Consider the following 24,204-nt stretch of genomic DNA (forward strand, 5'->3'; position numbering starts at 1 on the left):
CAGGTGGGGGTTAGGAATCTGGCTTATGGGGGGCAGACTGGGGGAGAGGGGACCTGAAGATATTGGTGGAGAGAAGGTGACATTGGTGGTGGGATTGGTGTAGAAACGTTGTATGCCTTAAACAACTCTATTATGAACAACTCTGTAAATCACAGTGTCTCAATAAACTTTCTGAAAAGAAAAAAGAACACAAGAATCTGGCCTATAAGCAGGGGTGGTCTTGGGCATTTCAGTGGTGGTGAGGAAATGTAACTGTGTAAACTAAGACCACAAATATCAACACCATTGTAAGCACCTTACCTTCACTACTATAAATTTTTTAAAAGAATCTGGCCTATAGTCATAGACTTATTGTGATATTTCGCTTATAAAAATTGCTTGCCTTTTACATATTCTTATATCTTATCATGTGACTTTGCTCCTGTTTCCATCCAAGGAAAATGCTGGACTGGCTGGCCATGTGGCAGCAATGACAGGTATCTGAGCATGTAAGAGATCTTGAATGCGGGACCAGAGCAATGGCACAGTGAGTAGCGCATTTGCCTTGCATGCATCCTTCTGAATTCAATCCCCAGAATCTCATATGGTGCCCCAAGCTCTAGGCACAACTGCGAGTTGCCATATAAAAGCAAAAAAAAAAGCAACCAATAAATAAAAACAGAGAGAGAGAGAGAAAGGAGAGAGAAGGAGAGTAATTTTGATCTTTGATTCATGATTTTCTGGAAGCCTATGCATGTGAAAGAGTCCAAACTAGTCCAGAGAATGAGAAGCATATTGTGACCTGGTTACACTGTGATTAATAGCCAACCAACCAGAGGAGATGTAACTGAAACTGCCCTAGATGAGCAGACCCTAGTCAACATAGCAGCATAGTATCCTTGGGCCCTTGCATCGAACTGCTGGCCCAGTTGGCCAAAAGTCAATGGTGGGGCACCCAACACCATGCCTCCTCCTTGCTGCAAATAATAGCAATTGCTTAAGAACGGAAGCCACTAGGTTTTGCAACAAACTATGTAATAGAATCTAGATAGTGAGTGGCAGGGGATCTGGGAAAGAAAAGACAATCTGACTTCAACGCAAGGAGATCTATTGCTAATGTGAGGCTTTCCTTCTGAGAACCAGCAGAGGCAGCACCTTTGTTCAGTTTTAGGGTTAGTCATTGGGAGCTGAAAACCAATTTACCAGGCAGGTCTCTAGGCAGCTGACTAGGTAGATTAATTTCCTCCCTACCTTGAGTGCCTCTTATGCTCACTGCAGACAATGCCACCTGCCTTACAGAGACACCAGAGAGGTCAAATGAAATCAACTCTGAAGGGCCAGAGTGTTGTGAGCTGGGGTTTTCCTGGAAGACTGACAAGTAAAATTGGGTCTGAAGTGTCTTAGTGACTGACATAGACTTTTCTTCTCTGTGCTGATGTCCTTGTAACTAAGTTTTAGGAGCAGATGTCTCTTCTCAGAGATATCACTTTATTTTTGAAGTGCTAGGGATCAAAGCTGGGACCTTGGGGTCAGAGAGATAGTACAGTGGTTGGGGCGTGTGCCTGACTGCTGATGTGACTGATCCAGGCTCCATCCCTGGCACTCATAGTGAACCCTGAGCAGAGAGACAGGAGTAAGCACAACCAGGTGTTCCCCCACCTCCCTGCCAGCAAGCAAACAAACAAAACAACAACAATAACCCCCAAACAGAAAGATTCGGGGCCTTACAGCAGCATGTTTTCTACCACTGAGTCAAATCCCTAGGCAGAGGTATCGATATTTTCTTTCTAGATCAGTGATTATCAAGGTGAAGTCTGCAAGTCACTTCTATCAGGCTTGTCAGCCTCTTCAAACACTTAATGAATTAGACTCTTCTGGGAGCAAGATCTGAGACTCCACATTTTAAGTGATTTATTTGGTGGGGATGGAGGGGCTGTGGAGCATGCCCTGTGGTACTCGGGAGGTCTTCCTGGCTCTCTGCTCAGGGGTGACCCCTGCTGTTGCTTGGGGTGACCCCCTGGCAATGCTTCGGAGATTAGAAGTGGTGCCAGGGAACACTCCGTGACACTGAAGCTAAACGCATCTTTAAGGACGAAACAGCACTGACCATGCAAGTGGAAGGGGCTGTGGAGCATGCCCTGTGGTACTCGGGAGGTCTTCCTGGCTCTCTGCTCAGGGGTGACCCCTGCTGTTGCTTGGGGTGACCCCCTGGCAATGCTTCGGAGATTAGAAGTGGTGCCAGGGAACACTCCGTGACACTGAAGCTAAACGCATCTTTAAGGACGAAACAGCACTGACCATGCAAGTGGAAGCAAACATAAACAAATGGGACTACATCAAACTAAGAAGCTTCTGCACTTCAAAAGAAACAGTGACCAAAATACAGAAAGAGCCCACAGAATGGGAAAGAATAGTTATCCAATACCCATCTGATAAGGGATTAATATCCAGGATATACAAGACACTAGTAGAATTGTATAAGAAAAAAACGTCCAACCCATTCAAAAAATGGGGAGAAGAAATGAACAGACGTTTTCCTCAAAAGAGAAATACAAATGGCCAAAAGGCACATGAAAAAAATGCTCACATCACTAGTCATCAGGGAGATGCAAATAAAAACAACAATGAAATACCATCTCACACCACAGAGACTGGCACACATTCAAAAGAACAAAAGCAACCAGTGCTGGTGTGAATGTGGGGAAAAAGGGACGCTCCTTCACTGTTGGTGGGAATGCCGACTGGTCCAGCCATTCTGGAAAACATTATGGACAGTCCTTCAAAAACTAGAAATTGAGCTTTCATATGACCCCGCAATACTGCTTCTGGGAATATATCTCAAGGATGCAAAAAAGCACAGTAGAACCGACATCTGTACCTATATGTTCATTGCAGCACTGTTCACAATAGCCAAAATCTGGAATCAACCCGAGTGCCCTAAAACAGATGACTGGTTAAAGAAACTTTGGTACATCTACACAATGAAATACTATGCAGCTGTTAGGAAAGATGAAGCCATGAAATTTGCTTATAAATGGATAGACATGGAGAGTATCATGCTAAGTGAAATGAGTCAGAAAGAGAGGGACAGACATAGAAGGACTGCACTCATTTGTGTAGTATAGAATAACATCACATAAGGCTGACACCCAAGGACAATAGAGACAAGGGTCAGGAGGATTGCCCCATAGCTGGAAGACTGCTTCATGAGCGGAGGGGAGAAGGCAGATGGAAAAGAGAAGGAATCACTAAGAAAATGATGGCTCGAGGAACCGTTGGGATGGGAGATGCATGCTGAAAGTAGATAATGAAACAAACATGATGACCTCTCAGTGTCTGTGTTGCAAGCCATAATGTCCAAGAGTACAGAGAGAGTATGGGGAATATTGTCTGACATGGAGGCAGGGGGAGGGTGGGAAAAGGGGGATATACCCGGGATATCAGTGGTGGAGAATGTGCACTGGTGGAGGGATGGGTGTTTGATCATTGTGAGATTGTAACCCAAACATGAAAGCTTGTAATTATCTCATGGTAATTCAATAAAATTATGAAAAAAAAGAGGTGGTGTCAGGGATGGAACCAGGGTCAGCAGGATGCAAGGCAAGTGTCTTAACCCCTGAGAATTTTGGCCCTTGAGAATTCATTATTTTAAGCAGTTCTCCCCTCAGTTTCATGCAGATTAAAGTTTGCTCTGGATGCTGGCTATGATCTGAAAAGAGTGAAGCATTTCATTTGTACTTTTGCCTTGCTTTCTGGCTGGTTGTTTCCTCAAGTTATTGTGTATTAGGACATTTTATGGGAAGGTTGATTTTATGTGTGTGTGTGTATGTATGTACATGGTGACAGGGACTTACATCTGTGACACAGGCACTGTGCTGCTAAGTCACATCTCTGGCCTGAAACTATGACTCCAAAAAAGGCATATAAATATGCTAATATTCAAATAAACAATGGGAAACCTATTTTTCTTGTTCTGCATCTACAGTCACACACATACATATATATATTATTTAGCTAAAGAGGGGAAGAGAGAGTTGAGGGAGGCATTTGTCAAGAATATTAACTTGATATTACTGTTGCTGTTATTATTATTCTCATACTGCAAGCACTAAAAGCAATAGGAAGTGCCTTGACCCTCCATTGACTGGAAGTTTGCTCCATCTGAACAGGCATTAGCAGGAATGTTTTAGTTCACTTTCTGAAGGAACCATCAGAGAGATTTGTGGGAGTATTTCACCAGGGCAAATTTCTCAAGTTCACCTAACCAGAGTTAAAAGTTGAACTGTCTTTGATGTCTTTTCAGCTGCTGTGTTACATGATATTATGCTTTTGAGAAGATTTTTTTCCCCCACCGGGAGTAGGAAAGAGAAAAATAATAGCTGAAAGAAACTACTACAGAAAGTGATGTTGAAAGCCTTTGGATGACACAGGGCTTCCATCTTAGGATTCACAGTGCCGCCTTTCCTACAAATCTCTTTTCCCACTGTTCTCAGGGTAGGAAAGACTGCAAGACAAAAGTGCTGCATTTTTTCAAACCCACCGGACAACTTCCCATTTCCAATAGCACTCAAGTTTTGTCATCCAGACTGTGTATGACAAACTGTAAAACATATGCATAAAAAAAAGTCTAGTCTCTTCAAATTGTGCCAATCCATGGGAGGCTGGGTGGGGGGGGAGGGAGAACTTTCTTCTGGAGCCACACAGCTGTTGAAATCAGTCATATTTACAATTTCTACAAATGAGTTTTATTTTAATAAAAACAAGTTACTATGTGAGTCTGATCTCTTAACAGATTTATGTGGGCTGACACAATCTGCTACGCTAAACATATATTCATATTGCTTAGGTCTGCAAGCAGCTTTTTTGAGTGGTGGTGCTAACAGCCTTGCTTTGTACAGATACCAAATAACTGGTAGCAATTAGGCTAAGGACATTGTTCTCAGAACTGGGCTGTTGAAATTATTTCCCTGGACTGACCTACCCTCTGGGCATCGCTGTGAACTAGAAGGAGTCTCGGGTGCTAGCACTGGGTGGAGAAGCAGGCAAGTAGTTTATAGAGGAGGCAAGTCTATAAATTGGTATAAGAAGAGAAGGATAGGCAGCAGAAAAGGCAGAAAGGCAAAAAAGAGAGGGGGAATAGAGGAAGCAAGAAGGTGAGAGTGAGAGAAAGTGAAATTGATCCTCATTAGTCATAACATTAAGGAGGGTGGGTGTCTCTCTCTTTCTCCTTCATTGCTCGCCACTCATCTGGCCAATCATTGTGCTCATGCTGGATAGTAACCTTGAAGACAGCAATATTGCCTGACTCAGTTTGGCATCTCCCCCAGTTGCCTGACATATTTTGCTGTTCAAAAAAAAAAAACCAGAATGATTAAATGCATGAACAAAAGAAATGAATTTCTGTATCTGAAGCATTTCCTTTCGGATTGAACTGCTAAACCGAGGCTCAATGGGCACAGCACCGCCCCCTGGGGGGCATATTGAAATTTCGAGGAGGGAGTTTTTGTCAATTTTCAAATTATTGCCCTAGTGTTTATATACTGGGGAGCGCGGAGAGGGAGGAGACGGTTTTTACTGATATTAGTAAGTTTTTTGAAGAGAATTTTCTTTTCATTTTAAATTTTAGAAACAGTACAATGTTCTCTTAAACTGTTTATTTAGATTATTTGCATCTTCTGTTCATTTAACTCTAGGAGATAAAGTGCAACTAAATTTTTGTTGTGCATGACAGAACTGAGTTCCTTGGTAAGATCATTAAGCTTTGCTTGCTTCTACATCCACGTGTTTTAACATTCTAAAGCGAAACATACAAATAAAAGGAAGCTGGGGGAGGGGGGCGAATATCGATTTAACAACCTGGCTTTCACTTTAAGCAACTGCATATTTTAGGATGGCCTTGGCTCAGCGGAGTCCTGAAAGCACATTCGGTGCATGATGGGAGGGGGTGGGGAACGAATACAGAGGCCCCAAAGACTTTTCACACGTCCAGATCTGCGTATCTGCGTAGAGTGGCTTGGAGGGTGAGTCTCTTCTCTTTCTTTTGGTCTTTCCCCGCACCCCCTTAACAACAACAATAAAAAGATTGGTTTGGGGAGATAGGTGGCAGGGCCAGAGAAAGAGCTCAGAGGTTGAACTCGTGGAGACCAGTGTTCGATCCCCAGCACCACTGTGCTCCCCACCCCCCCGAGCATCACTGGGTGCGTGCAGGGTCGGGGATGCAGCCTTCCCACCCCGGGGGCCCTGAATGTGACCCAAACCCTGCTCCCCGAAAATGACGTGGGTCTTGGAGGGCGGCAGTAGTTAGTGGCGTTAGAGACGCCATCCGTTTTCCGCCACCCCCTGCCGTCCCCCAAGCCTGGGTCCTTAGCGGTTCTTCTCTACCCGGCTGGAGGAGGACCGCGGCTTGAAAAGAGGACAGCGATCCCCATGAGTGACGGTGAGCGGAGCAGGGCCGGTCTCGGGGGCCTCTATGCTGAGCAGCGGTTCGCACTGAGGTTCCACTGAACTTTTGGTACCGGTGTTTTTGGGGGGGTCGGGGGGTTGGGGAGCTAGGCTGGCGGCAGTGCAAGGACTCGGAGGCACGGAGAGGCGGGGCGTCGATTGACAGAACGCCGGTCTCCAGCGCGGAGGAGCGCGGGGCTGCCTGGGGAGGGCCCCGAGTCCACTGACAGTGGGCGGGGCCGCTCCGAAACGGGCGGGGCCACAAGCGTACTGTCGCTAGGAGACGGGGTTCCAGAGGGCGTGTCTCACCTTCCGGCTTGGCCGTAGGAAGGCGGAGCCACAGCTGACAGCGGGCGGGGCTGCCTTCTGCATTGATCAGAGGGGAGACCTGTTGCGAGCGGGAGGAGCTGTTGGCAAGGACCCTGTCCAATTAGGGACCTGGAGAAGGCGGGGCTTCTGCTGAGAGTGGGTGGGACCTCCCCGGAGCGGGGCGGGGCTCCTGCTGATAGAGGGCGGGGTCTTCCCGAGAGGCGTGGCCTCTGTTGACAGAGGGGCGGGACCGCTCCCCGCCTTCCCTTCTCGCGCGCGTCCTGGTAGTAGCGGCCCAGGCTGAACCCCCGGGAGCGGCAGGGCCGCGGCGTGGAGAGCCGGGCGCGGAGCGGGGTGGGGGCGCTCGGAGGGCGCGCGCGCGCGGGGAGGGAGGGCTCCGCCTCGGCCGGCTCTTCCCCTCCCCGCCCCCCGTCCCTCGGGCGGCTGCTGGGGCGCGCGCTGACCTCGCACCCCCACCCCCTCGGCCGTCCACGCTCCGCGGGGGGCCGACCCAGCCGCCCAAGGCCGGGGTGCGGGTGCGCCGAGCGGTTCCGGGTTTAGGGTTCACAGGTCAGAGTTGACTCCCTGAAAAGTGCAGCCGGTTTGCAATGCAAGATGGCGGCGGCGGCGGGGCGTTGAGAGGCGCGGCGGCCCCTGCAGGTAGCTGCGCGAGGCGGCTCCTCGACGAGCGGGGCACAGCCCGCGGCCGAGCGGCCACGACGGGCGGCCCGCGCGCGCTCTCGCGGCCCGGCCGCGGCGGCGGCGGCGGCCCCGGGCCACGGACCCCGGGGCGGAGCGCGCTCGCGGGCGCTGCGGGGAGTGGGGCGGACCCAGCGCGGGGCGTCGGAGGCGGAGGGACGCGGCCTGCCCGCCGGCGTGGGGGGAGGCGCCGCTCGCACCTCCGAGCCTCTCCGCGCCCCCGGGACGAGCCGCGGGGCAGACCCCGAGCCTGCCGAGCACCGGAGCACTTGGGCGCTTGCTGAGCGGGTGCCCCGGGGGAGCGGGCCGAGGCGGGGATGGAGCTGCTGAGCCCCGGCGCTGCGGTGAGGGTCCCGCTCGGGGGCGCAAAGGGCGGCGGCAGCGGGGGGCTGTCGGAGGCGGGGGGACAACCTCCTGCTGGAGCCCCGAGGGAGCCTTCAGGATGGGAGAGGCAGCGGGCACCCCACTTGCAGGGAAGGACGCCTCCGGGGTCTGGGCGGCCGGACTCGGAGCTGCGTCCCGGAGAAGTATATCGGGTCGGGATGGAGGCCCGGGGTGAGGGGAGACTTGGGGCGAAGTTAATGCAAGAGCCTGGAAATGCCCGTCCCCTTCGCCAGGGACCCGGGCGGGCGCCCGGACCTCCTGTGCCTGGCATCGAGGGAGGGCGCCCGGGACGAGGCGGGAGAGGAGCGGCTTCTGGGTCGCGCCCCCCGCCTCGCACATTTCCGTCCAAGTTCTCGGGGTCGGGGGGTGAGGAGGGGGAACAGGACTTGGCATTCTTTGTTCCCCGCCGTCTGCCCCTTCTCCGCATCTGCGGGGTAACCGGGACGCGCCGGGAAGGGCGCGGGAGCGGGTCCGTTTGCGCCTCGTAGGCGAGCGCGGCGCGGCGCGGTCCGCCAGGGAGACGGCGGGGGCGGCCCGGGCCGGCGGGGCTGGGGGGGAGGGGGCGCCGCGCGGTTTCCGCCCCTGCAGCCCGGCGCGGGGGGCGTGGGGTATGGGGGGGGTGGGGGGAGCGCAGAGAGCCTCACCTTGGAGGGGTGCTGGGGAGCGGGGCCCGGGGAAGAGATGTAGGGGGAGGCGGCGAGAACTGAGCGTGCGAGGCGTCGAGGCTGGGGCGCCTTCGCGCAACTTGCAGGAACGAACGCGCCCTCCGCGAGGCCCAGAGCCGGGGGTCTCCGTCGGGGAGCGCCCCCCTCCCCCCGCCCCGGCAGTGCGGGTGTCTGTGGGGTCCGGGTGTCATCTACGAAGGGGGCTTCCTCGGGGTGCGCTTCGGGGGGACCCTGGCGTCGGTGGGTGCGTCCCAGGCATTGTCTGGACGCGCCAACTTGGTCTGTATGGGAGCTGCGTAAAATTTGTGTGTGTGTCTCCGAAAATGTACCCCGAACACCTCACTTTCATTTCTTGACAAATGCCGCCCGGCAAAGCGAGGATGAAGGGGAAACGGGCTCAGTCACGGAGGGATACTGACCCTCCTGTGCCCGCAGATAAATTTCCCACCCCCCTCTTTTGATTTCCTAAGTAGCAATTCTGTCTCTTGATTGAAGCAAAAGAAACTGTGAATGCTGCCAAGACAATAATGAGGCAACGGGATTTTTTTTTTTTAAAGAGCTTTCATGAATATTTTTCCACTTAGGGTTTTTTCCCCCCTCCTTACGCTAACCACTTTAGGGATAGGAGAAAAATATATATATTCTAAGTAAAATGTATCGTTTCGGGTCCTGCAACATGGAAATGATAGTACTTCATTTGTCAGTTATTTATTTTTTGTAGAACAAACTCTTCAAATGATTTATTTAATGATCGGGACTAAAAATGAGAAAAAATAAAATAGTTAGCATTGGGTAACTGATGACAACCATGATTCCAAAGGCTTTCATGAGCCATTCTGGTACTTTTGAAGGAAACCCTTCAGTGGAAATGTTTTTTAAAAAACTCATTTCAAGTATAAACTAGTTTGGAGCTGCACATTTGGAATATTATTATACATGTGTGCCGTTCTTTGCTTTTTCCCAAAGTGCATCGTGTAGCTCTAGTTTCATATTCAATTCTGAACAGATTAGGCTGGGCAAACCAGAAAGGCACTGATGCCAGATGGTTTGAAAATATGCTAAGGCTGAAAACATAAATGTGCCGAGCTGATGAGCACTCATTAGTTGGTGTCTTTCCCTTATAGCTGAGCTTATTATTTCACTGCATTTGAGGCCACCTCATGAATGATGTAGCAGATATTTCACTGAAATGATGCTTGCCTTATAAGTTCTCCCCCCCAATAAATGTTAATAAAATGCTACCATTATTTTATTAATGAACCTAATAGCATAGGCGAAGTGGTTTACCATACTCAGGAAATTCTGGGAGGTGTCTGGTATTTTCTCCTGTATTCTTTTTGGCAATAACCAATAAGCACACTGACTTTCACATCTTCTCTAACTTAAAATCCATTTTCTCTAACTTAAAATCCTACCAAGTAATTCTGTGTAACCTCAGAACTTAAGTTACTTTTCTCTGAAGGGGAAAAACTGATACTAGGCTTTGAATACTCTCCAGCGTTATTGGATCTATGCTGCTCTGATATGGACAGACATGGATAAACCAGATCTACATAATGATTGAGATTACAAACAAGATATACTCTTGAGATTACATTCTGAAGATCTGTATTTGTACAGTTATTTTGGGTATGAAATAATCCAAATTATTAGGGGGCATTGAGCCCAGGACTGAACAGGGTAAGGTTGTAAGGCAAGTGCCTGAATACCTGTACTAAATCTCCGACACAGTTAATATTTTAAAATATCAAAGTTTTCGTGTGATTGCCAGGTTTTGCTCTTAAAGGGTATGTAAACTTAATAATCATTATTCCATAATGTCTTGAAGATGTATAAGGATTGCCTTCCACACCTTTAGACAAATATCACAATATACACTGGAAAAGAAATATATATAAACAAAGAATGACATCCTAGGAAATCAAAATGAATAAATACTTTTTCTTCAGGATTTTTATTTTCAATTTTTAGATTAATATCATATTATCAAAGTATATCTTAAAAATTGAAACTTCAAAATGGTAGCATTTTGTGTGCTCATGTATCCCTTAAAATAAATGATATTGCCATTACATTTGTGTCATTTAATGCCATTAAATTTTACTGCTTTTATTATTTATTACTTTTTTTTACTTCTTTGTCTCCCCAAAGTTCCCCCTCTTTCTCTCCTCCCTCCCCCCCCCCCACAGCATCCCCTGTGCTGGGGATTAAAGCATCTCAAACATGCCAGGCAAGTGCTCTACCACTGAGCCACAACCTGCATCCCTTTTATTTCGCCGTGAGGAATGAGATAGGAGGAGCTGATATTTCTGTGGTCATGATTATGCTTTTCTTTAGCACTAACCTATAATATTTTATTCAATGCTAAATCTTCATTATTAAACCTCCCAATCTTGTCAAAATGAAATTTGTGATACCTTTACTGGGCACGAGCTATACTTGGAAGTAGGGGTGCTGAGGAAAAACACCCAAGAATTTCTTAATGTCAGAGGTTTGTTAGCTACAGGAAACACCCCTTAAAATGTGTCATGCGCTAGTGATCCATCTCAAAGCTTAAGAGAAAGTAGGTATGTGAATGTTGGGGATGAATTATGATCTTTTAATGTCATCCCTTTAAAGTCAACCTATTCAACAGGCCTGGGGTGATAGTACGGCAGTAAGGTGCCTTGCACCACGACCAACTGGGGTCTGATCTCTGGCACCCACCCCATATGGTCCCTCAAGCAACACCAGGAGTGATTACTGAGTGCAGAGCCAAGAGTAAGCCCTGAGCATCATGGGATGTCACCTCCCCTGAAAAAATAATATTTTTTAACTCAACTAGTTTTACATGTGCAGAGGTATAAAACAAAAAATTAAATATTACCCAAACTTTAAAAATATTTTGTTTCAACGTTTAGTAAACTTGGGTGCCTTGTCTGGAGGTTTTGGTCGCCCCTCCCAGCTTTCTGCTCAGGGACAAGTCTGGGTGCTCAGTGGAACATGTGGTCCTGGGAATCAAACCTGGGCCTCCTGCATGCAAAGCATGTACTCCACCTTTGAGCTCTCTCTTTAGCCCCACATTTAGCAATTTTAAGCAACCTCTTATTGTCTAACTTACAGTTAATACTTTAGTAGTTAGAAATGTCTAATTATGGACTTAGTAAATACCAGAAAGACTTACATGTAAAACATATGTTAAAGGAAACTTTTATGTGTGGAGTTTCTCCCTTCCTCCACCCCATGCAGTGCTCAGAGACCAGTCCTTGAATGATGCTTTGAGGACCATAGGGTACCAAGGGTTGAATCTGAGGTTCCTGCATACAAAGCATGTGCTCCAGTCTTTTGAGCCATTTTCCCTGGCCATGTGTCATTTCTTTTCATTCTTACAGCAGCCATGTCAAGTAGATACCATTAATCCCAGATGAAGGCCCGTGTCACAGGCTGAATCATCTGTTTTAAGACCACACAGCTAGTAAATGATGGGACTGTGATTTGAACCCATGTGGTCTGATTCCCAAACCCTTCGTTTTTATTTGCAAACCCTCCACTACTTCTCAAAAAACAGTGCTCGTCTATTCAGAATATAATGTATATGGTGGAAGTGACTTCTGATATAAATCTTATTTTTCTGTTTTATCTAAAAATATTTTGGGAAGATTTGCACCACACCTGATAGTGCTGGGGGATCACTCCTGGCAATGCTGATGCTGGGGATCAAACTGGGGTCTGCCACATGCAAGGCAAGTGCCTTAAACCTGCATTAACTCTCAGACCCTAGTCTTAAATTCTCTTCTGTTTTGTTGTTTTGACTTTTGGGTCACACCTGGAGGTGCTGAGAACTTACACCTGGTTCTGCTCAGTGATGACTCCTGGCAGTACTTAGGGCCATAGTGGTGAGAGGTCTCAATAGCTTGTACAGCAAGTGCCTTACCTGCAATTCTGTCTCTCTGGCTCTAGTCCTAAAATTTAAAAAGTTACTTTTTTAAAATATATAGATGAAACAGTTTTTTTCTGGGTAATGATTGGGGGCTGGGAGCTTAGGGAACCCAGGCCCACTCCTGGTGACACTGGCAATGGGACCATACAGTTTATTCCTAAGACCTGGAAATGCTTAGTTCTAGTGGTGCTGGGGTGAACAGTGCTGGAATTTGAACTTGGGGCTCAGTGCATGCAAGGCATGTGCTCCTGACCTCTGGACTATCCCCCAGCCCCATGGGGGCAGGTTATTTTAATATTTTGTTGTCTTTGTTACTGTTATTTTTCATTTTGGGCCCATGTCCGTGGGTCTTAGGGCCTACTTCCTGCTCCATGCGCCAGTGTTCCTTCTGCACTACTTGGGGACCATGCAGTTCTGGGGATCAAAGCCAAGGCTCCAATGTGCGTAAGACTTGCCTTAGCCATTCAGTATACCTCCCCTGCTCTCCTCAGTGGCAGTTTTAATGAATAGAGGTGCTTGGAGGCTTTGTCTCAGGAGGCTACAAGAAAACAGACTCTTCTGCAAGCCACCTTCCCCCACATGGAATCAAAAACTAAATGAGAGACTTTATGGGTTCCAGCCACCTGTGCTGTCCAGATAACGTCAAGACCATGGTACAGATTGCGACACATTTCCTCAAGGATACATCCTTGGGGGCAGCTTCTGGAATTTGGGATTATATCCGAAGGGGATGTGTGTGTCTTCGGTTGCCTTCTGCCCAACTTATGTGTCTATATTAGGTAGTCTGAGTTCTGTGAGTGCGTTGTAAGCCCTCACATACCCCCATTTTGTTAAGTAAAATCTTGGACACAGGCTCACTTATTAACTGGGTGTTAGGATTATATCCTCTTTCGAACACTGTCCTGTCACAGGACAGAACCCATTCTTTTCATTCACAGGCACGGCTTTGAAATGGGCATTGCACAGTACCTGCCGTGACCCCAGATTCTGTCATTCGTGCCATTCTGAGATCTGCCCTGAATGTTTGGTACTGAGGGTGAAGCTATGTGTTTTCTGACGAGCTGAGGGACAACCTCCTTAAAAGATACATTGAGAGAAAAGAGTTCTAAAGGAATCAGTCCCAGGATCCCAGACTGGTACAGTAACAGGCAAGTAGGTTGCTTGTCCGAATGTATGGAAGAGCTGACGTTTTGCTCTCCTAAATCCCTGTGTCTTTACTGATCTCAGCAGCTCTTAAGAGACCCCTTTCCAGTAAAAACATCTTGCAATTACCGTGTGATTTAAGAATGGATTCAAGTAGGTTACTAATTTCCTAGACTATTAATAATTCATTTTGGAAAAGAGCTTCCCCTCTTTGGCAGCTGTTTTACATCTTGTAGATAGATGGCTGCAGAGTATTAGAACAACCAGAAAATGAAATTCGTGAACCCCAGACTGCTGGGAGAACTGGGTGCTTTCCTGGGCCTCCCAGGAAATGGCTTTTTGCTTTATTATTATTATTATTATTATTATTATTATTATTAATTTGCTTTTTTTTGGCTTTTCATGAGTGTAATATTCAGCCCAAGTTTTTTGTTGTTTGGGTTTGTTTGGGGGCAGTTCAAATTTTAGCTAAACCTCGAAATATTTTACTAGAGGGATGATGTGTTTGTTTCTTGACTTAAGAGGATATCTCTGTTTATTTCTTGACTTCACAGACTTGTATTTAATAATAGCAGGAACCAAGGGATAATATGTTGGGGGAGATCATCTTCCCAAGGAGACATTTGCTGTGGGTTACAAAGTTGCAGTATTTTGTCATTAAAGAATCATAAACTTTCAAAGCTTCAAACCTTCCAAAGCATTATTTACTATTATTAAATAGAACTGTTATAGCTTTATTAAGATTTTCTGATTGACTTAATGTGTGGAATAACTACAATGTTTTTTGACACAAACTTTTTCTTTCTGAGTGATTTTCAAGTTTGCTTGTATAGTTGAATGTTTCACAATGCACTGATTATGAAAAAACGTTTGTTAGGAGTAAAGTACCATCATTCTATTAGATACCACATGTCTAGGGGTAAAGTACCACTGGTTTATTTAGGTTGTTACTCATATTGACTAGTATTAACAATTCAATCCATTCCAGTTGATACGTAGTAAATTAGGTTATGCTGTATCAGTAGGTTTATGTGTAAGCTTATAAACGTGTACTTCTTGGGGCCAAAGCAACAGTACAGTGGGTAGGGGATTTGCTTTGCACACAGCTGACTTAGATTCAATCCCTAGCACCCTGGATGGTACCATGAGCACTGCCAGGAGTGATCCCTGAGCACTGCTGGGTGTAGTCCCAAAACAAAACAAAACAAAAGAGCTCATAGACTTCTTCCCAACTCTTAGATAAGTTGTCTTTCATAACATTTTATACTAATTTTTCATTCCCAGTTTCTTCATTTCAGCTTTTATATAGAAATAAATTGTTGGTTGTTTTGTATAATAATAGAATTTTTTTAATTATAGCAATTTTTGATGTGTTTCTAATATTGGAGTTGGCATTTAGACAATTAAGAATTTTCTGTGATATAATTAGCTTTTTTTCAAAGTGTCATTTCTTAAAAGCCAAGACATAAGCTTTAATGTTTTCTAAGACCTAATCATATATAGAATAATAAAGTGATCCTACTTTTAAAAATTTTTTGTAGGAGATGGCAGATAGGTACTTTGGACCTTTTGGTGATGATGGCCTGAGCTAAACAACTCCTAATCGAAGGGCCACCCTTCCCTGACAACGATCATAATGTGGCAAGTATGTGCTTTGTTGTTTCGGTTTGGGGAGACTCAGATATGGGCTGGAACTCAGCGGAGCAGTACACGCTTCACGTGTGTGAAACCCTGAATTGAATTCTATCCTCAGCAACCCTCCCCGCAGCTCTGATACCAGTTATGCCCGTTTTAGCTCCCATGATACTCTGCTTAAGGTGCTGTTGTTGCGGGTTTTATTAAAGTTATTTAATTGTATTCACTGGGGTATGGTCTAGTGCCAGGGATTTGAACTGGGGTTGGCAGCATGTGAAGCAAGCACCTTGCCTCCTATACTGTCCCTTCAGCCCTGTTTGCTTCCATTATAAAGGTTTATTTTAAAAATTGGCAGATCGGGGCTAGAGAATTAGTACAGGGGTGCAATGCCGTGCATGTGACTGATCCAGGTTCAATCTCTCATACCACATATGGGTCCCCATGCACTGTCAGGAGTGATCCCTGAGCCAGGAGTAAGCCCTGAACACAGCTGGGTGTAGCCATGAAACAAAAGTAAAAACAGAGTTAAGCAGATATGTAGATATGAAAAATTTTTTAAATTGAACTTTAAACCTTAAATTTAAATCAAAATATGAACTGCAAAGAAAACTCAGTGGGCTGAGCACAGGTTTCGAAGGAGGCCTGACTTCCGTTGCCAACACTGCATGGTCCTCAGAACATTGCACAGGACGGATCTCTGAATCATGATCTTGGGAGGAGCCCCTGAGCATCCATAAATATGACCCAGGCAGGTCATATTCTGTAGTTGGTCCCCAGCTTAGATTCATTTCATGATTTTTTGACTTCCTGTGTTGGGAAAGTGTCACAAGTTCAGTAGAAAGAGTGCTTTGAATTTTGATCTAGAGCTGGGCAGAGGCTGAGAGCCAGAGTGCCCTGTCGGCCACAATCTCCCGAGTTAATACGTGATGCTCTCCAGAGCACTCCTCACTTTCAGCGTAGTAGTCAGAGATTAAGTGAACTGTTCCATCACTTTCTTATGAACTAGATTTGTAAATGATTTTTCCCAGGCGTAGGCATGAATGGCTGTTCTGAGCACGTATTTTAAGTGTGGTAGATAAATTAGGATATTCAGTAGGTTAGGTACATTTAATACATTTTCGTCATGACCTTATTTTCAGTTTGTGAAGGGTTTTAAGAGCTACAACTTTGCTGTTAACCAAGGAAGATCTGTACACTGGAATATTTCTGCTTTGTTTCAGTTGTTGTTTTGGATGATTCTAGAAAGCTGTCAGGAAGAATTGATAATCGTTAATGTAGTCGGTTCACTTTCATGTAAAAATTGAATGTTCTTACAAGTTGACATTGCCAATACTAAGGACTGTTATCTTTCAGAGTATTTTAAAATGGTTGTAGGATTTTGCAATAAAATGGAATGCTTATGGAGGCCAGAATGATAATACAATGAATATGGTGCTTACCTCACACATAGCCAACCTTTGACCCCTGGTATCCCATATGGTCTCCCAAGGCCATGAGGAGTGATCGAAGAGCACCAGCCAGTGGGAAATCCTGAGAACTGCCAGTGTATAGCCAAAATAAAGAAATGGAATGCTCTCGGTAAAATAGGTAACAGTAACTTAATTGTATAAATGAGGGGAAAAAACAGCAGATGAATGGGTTTCAGCCTCTCTTCCAAGTGATACTCTCACTTGGAACCAAGAATAGCATGCTTGTGTTAGACTGTCTGTGAAAAGATTTAACATACCTCCCTGAAGAAAGTTGGGGAAAACTATTTTCAGTGGAAAATTACTTTCGTACGATACTCATAAACTTGATGAGCAAAGATAGGCGAGTTCATTAGAGTTGTAATCTCCCTCTTGCCATTCTGTATGCCTTCAGAGGATAGGAAACTAGAATGTTGGTGTCACAGAGAACTTTCTTTTTTAAAAAATTAATTTATTTATTTTTAATGAATCACCATGAGGTACAGTTACAGACTTACAGACTTTTGTGCTTACGTTTCAGTCATACAATGGTCAAGAGAACTTTCAAAGAGACAATTCTCCCCTTGCCCAGAGAAATCTGTCCACATTGACTTCTTGTTTTAATCTTTAGCAGCATGAAGTTGCCTTTCTCTGATGGAAAGATATAGAGGATAGAATTTCTAACCTTTAAGCCTTCATTAGCATTAGTGAAAGGATATTCTGAAATTAGATTATCTTTGGCCAAAGTTTCTCAGGTGCTTTCACTTTTATCCTATTTACTTTTCTCCATATTCACCTTAGAACTTGAATTTTTTTTATCTTGAGAACATGATAGATTGCTTCCTCCCCCTTTCAAATTTCTCATGATTTGACTTTTAAATTACAGAAACTTAAAAAATTCTGTTGAGGGTAAAAATGTGAGTCATTGAGTTCCTCATTTGATTTCTTTGGTAGGTGGGGGTTGGGATGGGGGAACCCCAGGCAGTGCTCAGGGAGCTCGGGGCCACTCCTGGTAATTCTCAGCCACCTTGACTGGCAGTTTAATGCAATGACCAGCATTAAATGCAACGATGTGCCAGCCTGGAGGTGCTCAGGGACCTTCAAGAGTGCACCTGGAGATGCTCAGAGAACTACAATGGTATGGGGGATAAAGCCGGGTCATCCATCTACATGTAAGATGTGCACTGTAACCACTGTACTGCTTTTCTGGCACCTAATCACTTTTAAAAGAATTTGACCATTAAGACGTTTGGACATTTTGTCTTTGGAAAATACCTCATGTGGGCTGGAGAGAATAGTACAGTGGTAGGGCGCTTGCCTTGGCATGCAGCAGACTCAGGTTCAATCTCCGGCATCCCATATGGTCTCCAGTGCCCTTTAGGAGTTATTCCTGAGTGCAGAGCCAGGAGTAAACCCTGAGCACTGCCGGTGTGGTCCAAAAAACAAAGACAAAAAAAGAAAGAAAGAAAATAAAAAAGAAAATGCCTCAAATGGATAAAAGCTAAAAAATTGTTTTAATTAAAAAGTATCCTCTTGGAAACACTCTTAAAAGCATGGCGGACATCTTTTGTTTTAATTTATTCCCATTATTCTTTGTTCCTACTATTATTTCAAGCATTCTGACTTTGGTGGATTTGTAGCTTTTAGTTTGAATACTAACATGTAATAAGTATTTTCAGCTGCCTAAACAGAACTCTGACTCAGAGTAAGGGAAGTGAAACTAAATAGAATACAGAGTCCTTTGAATTCTCAGTATGAGCATGAATAAACGTTTCAAACAATTCGTAATTTGTACACTTTTAACTAGCCTATGGAAAATTTTATGTGTTCATATGTGCTCAATAGTGGGTTGAAACCAATATAGTCCTTAAAAATCACACCATGTTCTAAAAACTAAATGATAATATCTTCTAAATGCTCTTACTTAACTCAGAAGTGGTATTAAAAAGTGTGTTTTTATGTGCATAAAACTTTACCAAAGTAGCATGGTCTTATGGCTAACTAGGCCATTAGACTTATCTGTTAATCATTTAATTTGAAGACAAGGATGCCAAAAAGTAGAGGATTGGAAATTCACAATAGTTATGACTCTACTTAAAAATCATAATTTTTATGACTTTTCTTAGCACTAAGCATGGATTATGAAACAGTCCACTAATGCTTTATAGGTTCTTATGTTGAAAGCTAATTTTTTAATCTCTTTAAATGAAGTATAATCTTGTTAAAATACATTTTTTCTCTTGAAACAGAGAAGTAATAATTCAGAATCACATTTATATTTGCTGCCTTTCTCCTGAATTTCACTGCAGAAATAATTTGCTGAATGTTTTCTTTTGGGGGGCTTTCTTGCTTTTGGGGTCACACTCAGCGATGCTCAGGTGTTACTCCTGGCTCTGCATTCAGGAATTATTCCTGGTGTTGCTTGGGGAACCATAGGCAGGGGATTGAACCCGGGTCGACTGTGTGCAAGGCAGATGCCCTACCCGCTGTACTACCGATTCGGTAACCATCACTGCATGTTGTATCTCCCTTATTTTACTCTTAGTGTAGTCCACAAATTTACATGTGCTCTCTGTATACATAAAGCTAATTTGTTTAAAATGGGATTTTAGCTTATTGCAGTGTTGTATGTTTCCCTTAAGGGTGCTTTAATATTCTAACTGAGGATCAGAGAGATGTGGCTGATCTTGGTTTGACTCTTGAACCAGGAATAGCATATGGTTCCCTGGCCACTCCCTGAAGTGACCTCTGAATAAAGAGTAGCCCCTGAGCACCACCCAGTGTGGCCAAACTCCCTCAAGAAAAGACTGATGGTGATGATGATTTTAATATTCTAATTGAGCTAAATGTTATCAGTAAGTATTTTACCACTGAAAGCAATGCACCGTAAAAGAAGTATATTTTCTTAAAGTTCTTTTATTATAAGTATTTAACAAAAGTAAAATGTATGGGGCTTGGGGCTGGAGTGATAGTACAGCTGGTAGGACGCTTGCCTTGTATGCTGCCCACCTGGGTTTGATCCCTGATGTCCCGTATGGTCTCCCAAGTCCTGCCAGGAGTGATTCCTGAGCGCACAGCCAGGAGTAAGCCCTGAGCACTACTGCTGTGACCCCAAAACAACAAAATGGAGTCTGGAGAGATACTATTGCGGGTAAGTGCTTACAGGTAAGTGGCTGGCTCCGGTTGAATCCTTGGCATCCCTTATGGTCCCCTGAGCCCCATAGAACTGGAAGTAAGTCCTAAGCCCCTGAGCTCCCACAGAGCTGGGAGTAAGCAGAGATGAGGCTCCATCTCCCCTGCAAAAGGAGAAATGTATTTTATACTATATAGTATTCTTTTTGTTGCTGCTTTGTTTTTGAGTGCCACACCTGCTGCTCAGGGTTTACTCCTGGCTCCTGGCACTCAAGAATCACTCCAGGCAATACTTGAGGGAACATATGGGATTCAGGGATTGAATCCAAGTCATCCATATGCAAGGCAAGTATCTTACCTGTCGTACTATACAATATTATTTTGTTTTGTTTTGTTTTTTTTGGGGGGAGGCACATGTGGCGATGTTCAAGGGCTAGTTCTGGCTCTGCACTCAAGAATTATTCCTGGTAGTCCTTGGGGGACCATATGGGATGCTGGGGATTGAACCTGGGTTGACCACATGCAAGGCAAGTGCCCTACCCACTGTACTATTGCTCCATCTCATACTATACCATATTCTTAAAGTATTTCTTTCATCATCTGTTACTGGGTCTTGCTAAGGAAATGCCTGGACCCTTGGATGTAGTGAAGCATAAATACAGCAAATAGAGTCCTGTTTCTACCCTATAGGAACTCACCTCCTTTTTTTCACTCTGTAATGAAAGAAATTTTTCTTTCACTTAATGCTTTTCTGTAGAGGAGCTTTGTTGGCATAATTTTGCTGTGAATCATGAGTTGATTTAGGAGCATCCTAGCTTCTGAGAAGGGCCCAGATAACAGTCAGATGCACAGTAATTAGATTGTTCTGTCCTACGCGATTATGGAGGCGCAGGGGCAGGTCTGACTTCGCAGGCTGGGGGAATGTGCCAGAAAAGCCTGGACTGCACCTCCGTGCTCCACATGGGAAAGATTTCTCTACCCTGACAAAACCGTCAGATAGCACATGTTTTTCCCTTAAAAGCAGAAAATAAACTGTTTTGGCTGGAGAAAATGACCATGGAAAAACTTTAGTCTGTAATTTTATGGCCTTAAAATTATTCTTTGTTGTTTGTTACAATAAACTAGTGTTGCAACAATATTAAAGAATACTCGCAATTGTTACATAATTTTTAGACCTGTAATCTTGTGAAAAAATCTCAGTTTCGACATTTTTTAAATTTATGTTTATTGGTTTGGCGGACTCTTTTGGATCCCACCTGGTGGTGCTTCAGGGCCTGGTTCTAGCTCCGTGCTCACTGCTGCTCCAGCTGTGCCCCCATTACCGGTGTGTGCTGGGGCTGAACTGGGGTCAGCCACAGAAAACTCTCCATTGTTTTATACGTTCATCTACACTTTCTCAACATAGATACATATTTCCTCACTTATTTATAAGTAATATGCAAATTTTGTTCTACTTAAGAATGTAATAGTGAATACATAAATGTTTTCTGTACCTAATAAGTTTTTTGTTTTGTTTTGGTGCTCCGGGTGGTGACTGGGTATCCATGTGGTACCTGTATTCAGAAGACCATATGACGCCAGGGCTCAGACCCAGGCCCCTATGTGCAGACTCATGTACTCCGTCCTTTTGAATTCTTCTTCTGACTCCTTTTCTGGATACTTTACAGTATTCTTTTATAACTTGGCAGTTTAACAATTAAGTTGGTCAGTTTAAAAAAAACCAACAGCAACATGTTTCTCTTGGGCTGGAGCAATATTAAAGCAGGTAGGGTGCTTGCTATATATGTGGCCAACACAGGTTCAACCCACAGTATCCCATATGCGTTCCTGAGCACTACCAGGAGTAACTCTTGAGTGCAGAGCCAGGGGTAACCCCTGAGTATCGCTGAGTGTTGCCCCCAAACCTAAACCAACCAACCAACCAAACACAAACCCTATTTCTCTATTGAAAAGTTAATTGAAAATAGTTTTCAAATATAATCATGTTTGCAGAACTGAAACCATTTAGGGCATTTTTTTCCCCCTTTTTCTTTTATTGGGAGACTTCACTTTAATTGTGACGCTGCCTAGCTTCTCAGTTGTGCAACTGAACTCTAACCCTCTTTTACAGGTAAATAGTGCATTTGATGCCAGTGGATTTGAGCGCTGGTTTTACCTTCAGACAGAGGATGAGATGCCTGTCTATGAATAGTTGCTCCTGGAGAGCACTTTTCGTGGTCCAGTCCTGTAGCAGTTTATTTTTTTATTTTTGTGGTGCTTGGGATCAAATACAGGGCCTTTGGGTTGGGAGAGACAGTTCAGTAGACTGAGCGCATGAAGTACAGGCTTTGCATGTGGGAGGCTGTTCGGTTCCCAGCACCACATGATTTCACCACCACCACCACCAAAAGTGATCTTGAGCGCTCTCTCTCTTCTCTCCTCCCTCTCTTTCTCTCTCTTCTCTCCTCCCTCTATTTTTCTCTCTCTCTCTTCTCTCCTCCCTCTATTTTTCTCTCTCTCTTCTCTCCTCCCTCTCTTGGTCTCTTACTCTCTCTTACTCTCTTGCTCTCCCTCTGTTTCATTCTCTCTTTTCTCTCCCTCTCTTTCTTCTCTCCTCTTTTTCTTTCCAAAATAAAAGTTGCTTAAAAAAAAATTCTGGAACTGGATAGGAGTATTAGTGTGTGGAGCGCTTCCATTAGACCTGCCTCTAAGGTAGATCCCCACTGTTACTCTCTCTAGGCAGCACTTGGTGCTGCTCCAGAAGTTCTCAGTGCTCTCAGTGCTTCTCTCTCACTGTGTTCGTCATGTTGGAAGCGTTTCCTGCTTGTCAGCATGTTTGACTGCCAGTACCTTACAGACCAGAATCAGCCTCGTCTTGGTAACACTACCTGGTACATGGCTGATATTCCAAATAGCTGTCAAGTCAGTTTGATGAGCTAAAAAATCTTAATTTTATAGGTGAGAACTCTGAGGTTGAAACTGAGTAACTTTTGTTTCTTTTCTTTCTTTTTCGTGTGGGGATGTGTTTTGCCACACCTGGCGATACTCAGGGGTTATTCCTGGATTTGCAAAGCTCAGGGGTCATTCCTGGCTATGCTGAGGGAACCATATGGAATGCCGGGGTTCAAATCCAACTTGGCTAAATACAAGGCAAGTGCCCTACCTGCTGTGCTATCTCTCTGGCCCCCAAGTTGAGTAACTTTTGTAATCACCTAACTGGTAGGTGGCAGTGAAGACTTTAAAACATATGGCTTTAAAGACTTTAAGACCCTCCGCCAAAACTTTGTGAGTTATTTTTTTCAGTTATATGGTAGAATTATGGTACGTTATGGTTTAGTTACAATCCTGAGCCAAATTCTGAGACTCATTTTGGATGTTTCCATTTCCCTTTTGGAATATTGTATTGACTGCTTTTGTTAGCAAAATATAAGCAAGCAATTTGAGGACTAGATAGAAAAAAAGTATTTCTTGGATCTATATGCCAGGTATCAAAAACAGTCAAGGATGAAGTAGTCTCTTATACTTAAGATAAGCATAGTGTTTTAGTCTTATGCATTACTGAAAACTTAAAAATACAATCTTGCAAGCAGTTCTCAGGAGGCACAGAGAGCCCGCTGGCGGTTCTCAGTGTAGTAGACCAGAGGGTCAATGAAAGGCTGTGTGGATGTGGTTGCTGCTCAAGCCCTGAGGTGCTGGGGACCCCGAGACCACCCTGGTGGGGCTCAGGGGCCTTCAGGGTCACCTCTACTGCTCTAGGGATCATGTAGTTCTGGGAATCAAACCCAGATCTCATGCACATTGAAACCTCTCTTTTAAGCACTTACTTAAATTGAACTACATGGCCAAGACCAGTGCTTTTGAAGGAAAAATGACAGTGTTTTCACACACATCATGAACCAGCAGTAGCACTGCACTGTAGCACTGCCGTCCCTTTGTTCATCGATTTGCTGGAGCGGGCACCAGTAACGTCTCCGTTGTGAGACTTGTTATTATTTTTGGCATATCGAATACACCACGGGTAGCTTGCTGGGCTCTGCTATGCAGGTGGGATACTCTTGGTAGCTTGCCGGGCTCTCCAAGAGGGACAGAGGAATTGAACCCAGGATGGCCGTGTGCAAGGCAAGCGCCCTACCTGCTGTGCTATCGCTCCAGCCCATGAAACGGCAGTATAATAGACATATTTTGTGCTTTTCATGATTTCAGCTCACCAAATTTCAGCTTTTAAAATTTATGGGGCCAGAGCAATAGTATGGTGGATAAGGTGTTTTCCTTGTATGAGGCTGACCAGGGTTCTATCTCCAGCATCCCTATGGTCCCCTGAGGACCACCAGGAATAATTCCTGATTACAGAGCCAGGAGTAACCCCTGAGCATCACCATATGTGAACCCTCCCACCAAGACGAAATTTCTTTGTTAATGGGACCATGGAAATAGTACTGCAGGTTAAGTGCTTGCTTTGCATGCAACTGACTCA

At 44.8% G+C, this 24,204-nt stretch overlaps 1 protein-coding gene across 6 annotated transcripts in view; it reads left to right on the forward strand.

Annotated features, from left to right (window-relative positions):
• The first annotated feature begins 5,941 nt into the window (after positions 1–5,941).
• ZHX1 (zinc fingers and homeoboxes 1) overlaps positions 5,942–24,204 on the forward strand; it is a 44,910-nt gene continuing 26,647 nt past the window's right edge. For 2 of the 6 annotated variants that reach the window (XR_008628481.1, XM_055125745.1), the window contains exons 1-2: positions 7,018–7,389; positions 15,081–15,184. The gene's annotated coding sequence lies outside the window, so the exon portion shown is untranslated. Of the gene's footprint in view, positions 6,000–7,017; positions 7,390–7,583; positions 7,773–15,080; positions 15,185–24,204 lie in introns of those variants that run through there. The other 4 variants (XM_055125747.1, XM_055125744.1, XM_055125746.1 and 1 more) reach the window with 4 other exon arrangements.

The sequence above is a fragment of the Sorex araneus genome, chromosome 2 (genome assembly GCF_027595985.1).
Source record: "Sorex araneus isolate mSorAra2 chromosome 2, mSorAra2.pri, whole genome shotgun sequence".
NCBI lineage: Eukaryota > Metazoa > Chordata > Mammalia > Eulipotyphla > Soricidae > Sorex > Sorex araneus.